We start from the raw sequence: 11,327 nt of genomic DNA on the forward strand, positions 1-11,327 counted from the left end.
TTATTCCCAAAATTATCATTTTTGGTGAATAATTCATTTTATTCTCACACTTACACCAAAATATAATTAAGGTAATTTTTTACATATTTTTACGAATTCATTTGGTGTTTTTAACGCTAAATTGCACACAACTGTAATTATAGCCTATATTACGATTAATGGCATTTTACACTTATAAAATTATTTTCAGTATTTTCAGATTAATATTTATATATTATTAATTAGCTCAGTGCTTTTAATTTGTTTAAAATCGTTTTTTAACTATTTTTATATAAAATTAAAGGGGAAAAATCGGCTATTTAACACATAGCCATTTCAATTGCAAATATAGCATCAATTTAATCCCCAATTAACCCCAACTCAGCCCAAAAAATACCCAGCCTAATTACCACTTGCAACCCGGTCCCCATTTAGCCCATTTAATCCCAGCCGTTGATCTAAAAAGATCAACGGCTCCCCTCTTCCCTTTCCTTTTTTAATTCTAACGACCCTAAAACCCTACCTCATTTTTCTCGACCGCCGTCTCTGAATTCCCTCCTCTCTCAACTCTCTCTCAACTCACCTCAAACCCTAGCCGCCGCCTCTCACTGAAACCCTAATCTATGGCTTCTCAGGCTCATCGGAGGCCTATACTGGCCTCTCATGGCTTCTGCGCGCTCATTTTCTAAAGGTCCTATGACCATATCTTGAAGGGTTCCGACCAAGCCTTTGCTCGATGACTGTTCTCCGGTCGTCTTCAACCTTTGTCCGGCCAGTCATGGCTATTCGAGTTCGATCTTCGACTTTCCTGCTCAGATCGATGGTTTCCAAAGCCTTTCTCATCACCTGGGTTTCTTACGAAACCCTAATCTCTAAGGTTCCTTCGATTTATTTCTAGATCTGCTCCGGATCTATGTGTGTGTGAACCTTCTATGCATTTTTCTCGAGTCTCTTTATTTTTTTTTGCTTTCAGAAACTCTTTATTCTTCAACTAGGGTTTCATGTTAAGTTATTTCGAATCTCTTCTCTGATTCTCGACATGTTTTACTGTGTTTTGTTTCTGTTGTTTTCTATCTGAGTTAGCATGTTGAAAATCCTAATTTTTGGGATTTTGTTCGAGTTTCTTAGTCTGTTCATTAATATTCGTTTGATTTACCTTATTTTTATCCGAGTTAGCATGTTGAAAACCCTAATTTTGGGATTTTGTTTGAGTTTCTGTTTGTTAATATTCGCTTGATTTACCTTTCTTCTATATCTGAAAGCCCTAATTTTTGGGGGTTTATCCGAGACTCTGAATCTGTTTATTTGTTTATCTGCTTATCTCCTCTAAACTCGATTGATTTTCGAAAACCCTAGTTTCTTTGGGGACTATTCGATTTCTTTGAAATTGTTTGTGCAACTCGTCTGTTGAAATTGCAATGTGCTTCAATTCTCTTTTCTTCATGTGACTCTTTTGGTTCTGAGTTCTGACTACCTGTCAAACTCAACTATGGTTTCCACTCAACTCTTTGCATGCTTCTGATCTTCTTCTCTATTGTTAAACACTGAAACTTGACTATCATGCTTCGAATACTACTACATGTTGTTATTTTGCCATAACTTGGCCTCACATAGCTATTACTTGTGCACTTCATTTATATACTGAGTCCCTTCTGTGATTGATTCTCAAACTCGTGATTGATTTTCAAAACTTTTCCTTTGTGAAATTCTGATTTTTACTCGCCTGTTAAGGGGTAATTGATTCTTTCTCTTTGTTTGGCCTTACCAGATCCTTTTCAAAAATAATTACATTCCTGTACTTAGACTTAAACACCTATTGTATGATTTTACTGCTCCTTTTATGGCAACAACCATTCTGCTTAAAGACTGATTTTCTTTCCTTATCTTGACCCTGTTAGTATCCGTTTGAACAATAATCCCTTGATTAAAGGAAAGTCCTGTGTTAATTGATTCTGACTTGTGATTGTTTCCATATTTGTGTTAAAACTTTGCCTATTACCTTATTCTCCACTCGTTTTCAAAAGCTATAAATACCTACACTCTTCTCTTTCAAACAGACTAATACACACGAACACAGACGAACAACTTGAGTTCAAAATATACACACTTACTCTTAAAACTCTCTCTTTCTTTACTACTACTTGTGTTGTTGCTTTTCCCTAGCCGGCTGAAAGCCAAGGCTAGACTGTGGACTTGTGTTTGCTTTACCTTTCTGCACTTTGCTTCTCTACTGGTATGTCCTAGTTAATTTACAAGCCTCAACAACAATATATTTTCTTTATTTACTCCAGTTTTTCATTCCTGTCTACTTCTACTCATGTTTCTGTAGTCAAGATATGTTACTAGCATGCTGTAATACGTTCCCTTGTAAATTAATGTTTATCTATGTATGCACCCTGTCAGTCACTTGTTATTTATTTGCTACCTTATGAATCCCAAACCCTCGTATCCGCTTATATGCTTTAAGTTATGGTTCAGAAACATGGCAATATTCGAAGTTATTGTCCATGGATATGAACTGGACCCTTTGGGCCCTAAGCTTTGTCAGTTTCCCATCCCTATTCCCTTATTGTGTGTGCTGAGTAACAGCTTTGGCCTGACAGTATTCTAGTTATTGCTCAGACCATAGCTTGACCTCCAGTAAGTCTTTACTCTCTAAATGTTTGGCCAACAGGTTTGGTTAGGGGTGTGCCAGTCTACTTTATGGCTGGGCATGACCACCAGCCTGCCTGGGTATTCCCTATCCCCTTTCTCTTATTGCACTTGCACTATGCTCTTAGAACTTAGGTTCTGCCCCTCTTGTGTGAGCCTTGCCTTGGGACCCTTGAGCTCCCTCTGAACTTGGACACATAAGGGCTGGCCCTTCCACCTGCACAACTCAATTTTTTGATTAACATCTTGGGTGTATGCACTGCCTGGGGTTCCTGAAATCCATTGGATCTCTGAAACACCCTNGAATCTCCATCGGCATGTTCCGTCAATGGTTCCTGAACTACATACGGCCTGATTTCTGTAAAACCAGGGATATGTAGGCAGCTCAAAAACCAGAGCCCGGTCAAATTCTTTTCAAATCGCCGCTTCCGGTCAAAATTGGCCATCATATCTTTACCCGACAACTCTTTAATCCTTCCCGGGTAAACAGGGGCAACTGTTGATACCCAATTTTTTCCCTAAGTATTTTTATACCAAAAATACTTCCAAAATAGCATATTTGTGCATATATAAGCACACCCAAGAGTTTTGGCATTTTTAACGATTTTTAAAACCAATTTATTGCCTATTTTAATACAACAAAATCCAATGATTATTCCCAAAATTATCATTTTTGGTGAATAATTCATTTTATTCTCTACATTTTACACCTAAAATATAATTAAGGTAATTTTTTGCATATTTTTACGAATTCATTTGGTGTTTAACGCTAAATTGCACACGACTGCAGTTACAGCCTATATTACGATTAATGGCATTTTACACTTATAAAATTATTTCCAGTATTTTCAGATTAATGTTTATATATTATTAATTAGCTCAGTGCTTTTAATTCGTTTAAAATCATTTTTTAACTATTTTTATATAAAATTAAAGGGGAAAAATCGGCTATTTATAGTCATTTCAATTGCAAATATAGCATCAATTTAATCCCCAATTAACCCCAACTCAGCCCAAAAATACCCAGCCCAATTACCACTTGCAACCCGATACATACCCCTCCTATCATACCCAACCCGGTCCCCGTTTAACCCATTTAATCCCAGTCGTTGATCTAAAAGATAAACGGCTCCCCTCTTCCCTTTCCTTTTTTAATTCAAACGACCCTAAAACCCTACCTCATTTTTCTCGACCGCTGCCTTTGAATCCTCTCCTCTCTCAACTCTCTCTCAACTTACCTCAAACCCTAGCTGCCGCCTCTCACTGAAACCCTAATCTATGGCTTCTCAGGCTCATCGGAGGCCTATACTGGCCTCTCATGGCTTCTGCGTGCTCATTTTCTATGACCAGATCTTGAAGGGTTCCGACCAAGCCTTTGTTCGATGACTGTTCTCCGGTCGTCTTCAACCTTTGTTCGGCCAGTCATGGCTATTCGAGTTCGACCTTCGACTTTCCTGCTCAGATCGACGGTTTCCAAAGTCTTTCTCATCACCTGGGTTTCTTACGAAACACTAATCTCAAAGGTTCCTTCGATTTATTTCTAGATCTGCTCCGGATCTATGTGGGTGTGAACCTTCTATGCATTTTTCTCGAGTCTCTTTAATTTTTTGCTTTCAGAAACTCTTTATTCTTCAACTAGGGTTTTATGTTAAGTTATTTCGAATCTCTTCTCTGATTCTCGACATGTTTTACTGTGTTTTGTTTGTGTTGTTTTCTATCTGAGTTAGCATGTTGAAAACCCTAAGTTTTGGGGATTTTGTCCGAGTTTCTTAGTCTGTTTGTTAATATTCATTTGATTTACCTTTCTTCTATATCTGAGTTAGCATAGTGAAAGCCCTAATTTTTGGGGTTTATCAGAGACTCTGAATCTATTTATTTGTTTATCTGCTTATCTCCTCTAAACTCGATTGATTTTCGAAAATCCTAGTTTCTTTGGGGACTATTCGATTTCTTTGAAATTGTTTGTGCAACTCGTCCGTTGAAATTGCAATGTGCTTCAATTCTCTTTTATTCATGTGACTCTTTTGGTCCTGAGTTCTTACTACCCGTCAAACTCAACTATGGTTTCCACTCAACTCTCTGCATGCTTCTGATCTTCTTCTCTATTGTTAAACACTGAAACTTGACTATCATGCTTCGAATGTCTTCTTTTTAATACTACTACATGCTGTTATTTTGCCATAACTTGGCCTCACATGCCTATTACTTGTGCACTTCATTTATATACTGAGTCCCTTCTGTGATTGATTCTCAAACTCGTGATTGATTTTCAAAACTTTTCCTTTGTGAAATTCTGATTTTTACTCGCCTGTTAAGGGGTAATTGATTCTTTCTCTTTGTTTGGCCTTACTAGATCCTTTCCAAAAATAATTACATTCATGTACTTAGACTTAAACACCTATTGTATGATTTTACTGCTCCTTTTTTGGCAACAACCATTCTGCTTAAAGGCTGATTTTCTTTCCTTATCTTGACCATGTTAGTATCCATTTGAACAATAATCCCTTGATTAAAGGGAAGTCTTATGTTAATTGATTCTGACTCGTGATGGTTTCCATATTTGTGTTAAAACTTTACTTATTACCTTATTCTCCACTCATTTTCAAAATTATAAATACCCTACCCTCTTTTCTTTAAACAGACACGAACAACTTGAGTTCAAAATATACACACTTACTCATAAAACTCTCTCTTTCTTTACTACTACTTGTGCCGTTGCTTTGCCTAGCCGGCTGAAAGCCAAGGCTAGACTGTGGACTTGTGTTTGCTTTACCTTTTTGCACTTTGCTTCTCTACTGGTATGTCCTGGTTAATTTACAAGCCTCAACAACAATATGTTTTCTTTAATTACTCCAGTTTGTCATTCCTGTCTACTTCTACTCATGTTTCTGTAGCCAAGATATGTTACTAGCATGTTGTAATACGTTCCCTTGTAAATTAATATTTATCTATGTATGCACCCTGTCAGTCACTTGTTATTTATTTGCTACCTTATGAATCCCAAACCCCCATATCCCCTTATATGCTTTAAGTTATGGTTCAAAAATAGGGCAATATTCGAAGTTTACTGTCCATGGATATGAACTGGACCCTTTGGGCCCTAAGCTTTGTCAGTTTCCCATCCCTATTCCCTTATTCTGTGTGCTGAGTAACAGCTTTTGGCCCGACAGTATTCTAGTTATTGCTCAGACCATAGCTTGACCTCCAGTAAGTCTTTACTCTCTAAATGTTTGGCCAACAGGTTTGGTTAGGGGTGTGCCAAACTACTTTATGGCTGGGCATGACCACCAGCCTGCCTGGCTATTCCCTATCCCCTTTCTCTTATTGCACTTGCACTATGCTCTTAGAACTTAGGTTCTGCCCCTCTTGTGTGAGCCTTGCCTTGGGACCCTTGAGCTCCCTCTGAACTTGGACGCATAAGGGCTGGCCCTTCCACACTGCACAACTCAATTTTTTGATTAACATCTTGGGTGTATGCACTGCCTGGGGTTCCTGAAATCCATTGGATCTCTGAAACACCCTAGATGAGATAAGGCTTGGAAATCTGGATCTCGGAAGTGGCTCAATCTCATATTATTAGACATTAAGTCTGAATTAGGCTGCTCGGATGTAGCTGATGATTCCTGATGTACTTTTTTTTAATTCCAGTTTTATTTCTTTTGGGCTGTAATAATTTGTATAAACTCGGGGATTTAGAAAAAAGGGGGATGGGGTTTACTTTTATGCACCAAGGATAGAAATCATGCCTATAGGGATTTATTTATGATTTGTGCAACTCCACGCGTAGAAAACATGCCTATAGGATTCGACACTTAATTTCTGCAATAAAGCATATAGATATCATGCCTATAGGGTTAACTTCTGATTCTGCAACTTCACACGTAGATATCCTGCCTATAGGATTAACTTCTAATTGTTCTGCAAATTCACATATAGAAATACTGCCTATAGACTTCCGCATCTCTGCATATATAAGCGTCATCAGGCAAACAGTTCGTAGGTTTAACAATAAAAGCTGCACATAGATACCATGTTCATAGGACTTCTGTTAACGTCTAAAAATGTCAAAAATCAATAAACATATAGAGAGCATGCCTATAGGAAATCTCGAATCTGAATAGAAGCTACGTCAACTGTTGAACTCGTATTGTTCTGTTAAAACTGGTAACCTTTTTCTATAATCAGTTTGAATTATTTCTAAAATCAATAGATATCATGCCTAGTTCTATCCATCACTTAGACAAAAGGATTAAGTCAACTGCATTCGAGCGAGCCTAATGAAGACTTTCCGTCCAAAAATATGCGTTGAACCAGTCCGCTCGTCGCATTATTTAATTAAGACCAAATCAGTACGTGTAAGACATGCTAAACTCTATGACTTTTATCTAATTTATGGAGGCATATTTGAGCCCTGTTTGCTTGTCTGCTTCCCCTTTATTTGCATTACGTGTTTTTGATTGACGCCTTAGTATTTTATCCTTTGAAAACTTCTAAAAGCCCCCAAACCCCTCTCCCTTTAGGACTAGTAGTCCATTTGCCTCCGGGACTGATAGGATTGGGACGGGTAATAGCATGCAATAAGTAACGATACTATTCCGTGCTTTAATACCTTAACGGGGTAGGGAAAGGTAGACATGGAGATGATGATCACACGATAACACTCTGCGTACAATTGGGTACCGGTGTTGTGTGGATGATCCATGTGATTTATAAACCTAGCCCTCCCTCTTTGTTATTTTTGTTCCAGAATTTTAAAAGCTGTTAAGTTTTCAGTTTCTCTTCTTTTACTTCAATTCTTTGCACCTATCATGAAAAGTTTCTCTTTTAATTGTCTGAATTTTAGTATTGTTTCTCCCTAAACTCCCGTCTCTTTCACCCCGTTTAAGTTACTTGCATCAATTATTTGACCCCTTCCCCTTTACTCGTATATCTTTTCTTTAATTATAAAACTACTCTCTTCCAAATTCTAGTATTTTTTATACCTTTTGTACTTTTTATTTGCAACCATTATGTGAAAGTTTTCCTCGTATTTGCAATGCTTGCTTGTCTACTTGTTGTTTGTATTTAAAGTCACAGTTGTAGCATGGCCGGGAACCACACTAGTGGATCTCGAGGGGTGCCTAACACCTTCCCCTCGAGATAATTTCTAACCCTTACCCGAACTCTGGTTTTTCATCTCAAATTCTTTCTTAAAGTATCCTAATGCACTATAATCATTAGGTGGCGACTCTCCAAATCCAAAACCCAATCCCAAACGGGAATAGAGTTGTCTTTCCTAAATGTCGTAAACCCGATTTCTCGCTCTTTGGAGGGAGGGAAAAAGGGGGCGTCGACAATCATTAGATCATCAATATGGTGCATTAGGACTCAAACTCAATGCCTTACCCATATAAAGGCATGTTAGGCTATAATGAGTTGGGACTCAAATCCAACTCTTATCATCATAGTGCATCAGGACTTGAACCCAATGTCTTACCCTTATGGTGCGTTGGGACTTGAACCCACCGTCTTACCCTCAGTTAAAAGTTTACTGGTATTCACCCTCGAGCATTTAAAAATATACCACTTTGTGATTACATATTGTTTTATAAATTTTCATTCAAGCCTCATCGGGATGGTGAAAAACAAATCAAGTATCACATACTCAAAAAATTTCAAATTTAACATAACAAAAATATTATAATAATACATAAATTAGTTTTGCCACAACTATGAAATATAAATATTAGTTTGTATAAACTAACAATTATCTGTATTCGAAGTTGTGCATGCATATAGAGGTGGTAGGATTACGGTAATATATAAGTTAAAGAAGTTAGAGGAAGAAATCTTACTTAATTACCGTCGTAGCAATTACCTTTTATTGCAAACTATCATTTTTAATTTGTAGTGCAACAAAAAATATTATAAGTGAATAATGATAACAGTTCTAAATCGGTCTAAATATTCTTGGACCATTAGCATATACTAGTTATGCGTTAAAAATGAAGTGAAGGAAGCTTAACTCATATATATTATATGGAAAAAAAATAGTTAGATAAGAAAAATTTAATTACTATAACTGAACAAGGTGCTATCTGCAGGATTTCGTCATTCATAATCTTAATAACCACCTTGGATACCGTCTTCTTGCTGGAACTAAACCTTTTGTGAATCGTTACGAGGGATGCCCTCCTTTCAAGTGCCATATCACACTTTATCATGCATCATAACATAAGGAGGATGCATCGTGCTGATAACGTGTTACAAAACTTAGCTCAAAGTAATAATATAAAACAAAAAGATAGACAACAATGTAGAGAGAAAGAGAGAAGAGAATCTATTTCTTCCATGTATTCAAGTGACTACAATGTGATGTCCAAACCCTCTATTTATAGGATGATATAGGTAATACAAAGGGATGCCATAAACATGGTATTAACTATTGAGAACATGGGGGAAGATCATGGAGGTGTGGGAGTTACATCCATAATGGTAAGAAGTAGTGGGAGGTTAATGGAGGGTGTTACTCCCTTAGGAGTTATGAACCTCCACCATAATCAAGTATTTCATAACAAATTAAACAAATTGTCAAAAATAAACCATTTAGATGCTTAGAAAAGGAATAAGTACTACACATGCGTAAGAGCCACAGGAAGGAGAAAGAAAATACATTTATTTGAGGAGTGAAATAACAGAAGACAAAACTAATGTAAATAGGTGTGTGCTTTCACACAAAAAATATTTGTGTTTGAGTTCAAATATATATTACCGTATAAATTTAGATTCTTAGACAATAAAGTCCGAAGCCACTTTCATATTCTTGCCATAATTTAAGAAGAATGATTTAACTTTATTAATTCATGCACCTTTCACCTTTCAAAAGATGAATAGATACTCTTAATACTTTGATAAATTAAATGTATTTCCAACACACATTTCCCAATAAATGTATGTTACGAGAACAATAATCATCTTCACGGTATCTGATTATTTTGATCTCAATGATCGATAAATTCATATCCATCATTCATTAAGACTGTACTTATTATTTACTCAAATTTTGTTCCAATAATAAATTTGGTTTTATTTTACAAATCGCGTACTACATGACTAGGCATACACGTACAACGCACGAGGCGAGAAACTAGTTAAAATAAATAGTAGGGACAAATGTATCAAATTGACGAAACTAAAAATAATGAAAGCGTTAATTGAAGTTGAGTTGATCCACAAATTTAGATCTCTAATCACCAAGTTGAGAGACTAAAATTATTGATATCCTGAGTAAGAGGCAGAGTTGTGAGACTTTTAGAGAGAGTATGTGACAGTATTCGTGTGAGAAGTGTTGGAAATAGAGAGGGGTATTTATAGGTTTAAAAGGTGTAACTAAAAGAACTTTTAAGAAAAGGAAATTTGTGCTTTTATTTCCTCAATCATCAATAAATTCTGATTTTGTAATGTGTATATAACTTCTAGTAATTGAAATGTGCACTTTTGATCCCTTCCCCAGTAACTCTCCACAAATTTAATAAATTAATAACCATTTACTATTTAATTACCCATATTATGTTAAATTTCTAATATTGTTCCATATATAAGGGTGATAGATGTAAAAAAAAAATAGTCTAAAGGTGTGTTTGGTACGAAGGAAAACATTTTCCGGAAAATGTTTTCCAATTTTCCCATGTTTGGTTGGCTTAAATATTTTGGAAAACATTTTCCTTATCAACTCATTTTCCTTCAATTGGAGGAAAATATTTTCCTTATCAAGAGAAGGGAAAATATTTTCCTTATCAAGTTCTCAACCTTCCCCACCCTATCCCCCAACCCACCCCCACACCCACCCACCCAAACCCCACCCCACCTCTCTCTCCAAAAAGGATTTTTTTTTAAATTTCAGTTTTTTTTCCGTCACCACCCACCCTGCTATCCCCGGTTCCAAACAAATTTTTTTACCTTTTTTTTTTGTTAAATTTTTAAATTTCTATTTTTCGTTTTTCTGCACCCCCCTCCCCCCCCCCCCCCCCCAAAAAAATTTTTTTTTAATTTTTTTTAAATTTCAAATTTCTATTTTTTTTATTTTTCTGCACTACCCCTGCCTGCCCCTCCCTCCCCCTCCCCCGAAAAAATATTTTTTTATATATATATTTTCAATTTTAATTTTTTCATCTGTCGGTTTACAGGTTCGAAATTTTACAAGTTCCAAAGTTATGAGTTTAGAGGTTTATGTGTTTGAAAGTTTACGGGTTTAGAAATTATAAAGTTTACGGGTTCGAAAGTTCGCGATTTTTACGTAAAAAAGTAAAGCAACACATTAGTTGCTTTGGGTTGTGTCAATTTTTAGAGACTTGGGGAAGGGGTGGGGAGGGAGGAGGGGTTGGGGGGGAGGGGGAGGGGGAGAGGCGAGGAGAGTTGCATAAAAAATATTTTCCTAAAAAAAATATTTTCTACTCTCTAACCAAACAATAGAAAATATTTTCCACTCACCAAGCAAACAAGGGAAAATAAGTAATAAAACCCACTCATTTTTTATGGAAACCATTTTCCTTCGTACCAAACACACCCTAAATGTAACATATTTTCTATAATAAAGGACCAAAAAAAACATAATTTTTATTAATAAAAGATTATAATCATATCACAAGGACTAAAATTAAAATTTACTGATTAAAGGGATCAAAAGTGCTACTATCCCAAGAAAAAAAAAAGGGGGA

This window comes from Nicotiana attenuata, chromosome 1 (assembly GCF_001879085.1).
Source record: "Nicotiana attenuata strain UT chromosome 1, NIATTr2, whole genome shotgun sequence".
Taxonomy (NCBI): domain Eukaryota; kingdom Viridiplantae; phylum Streptophyta; class Magnoliopsida; order Solanales; family Solanaceae; genus Nicotiana; species Nicotiana attenuata.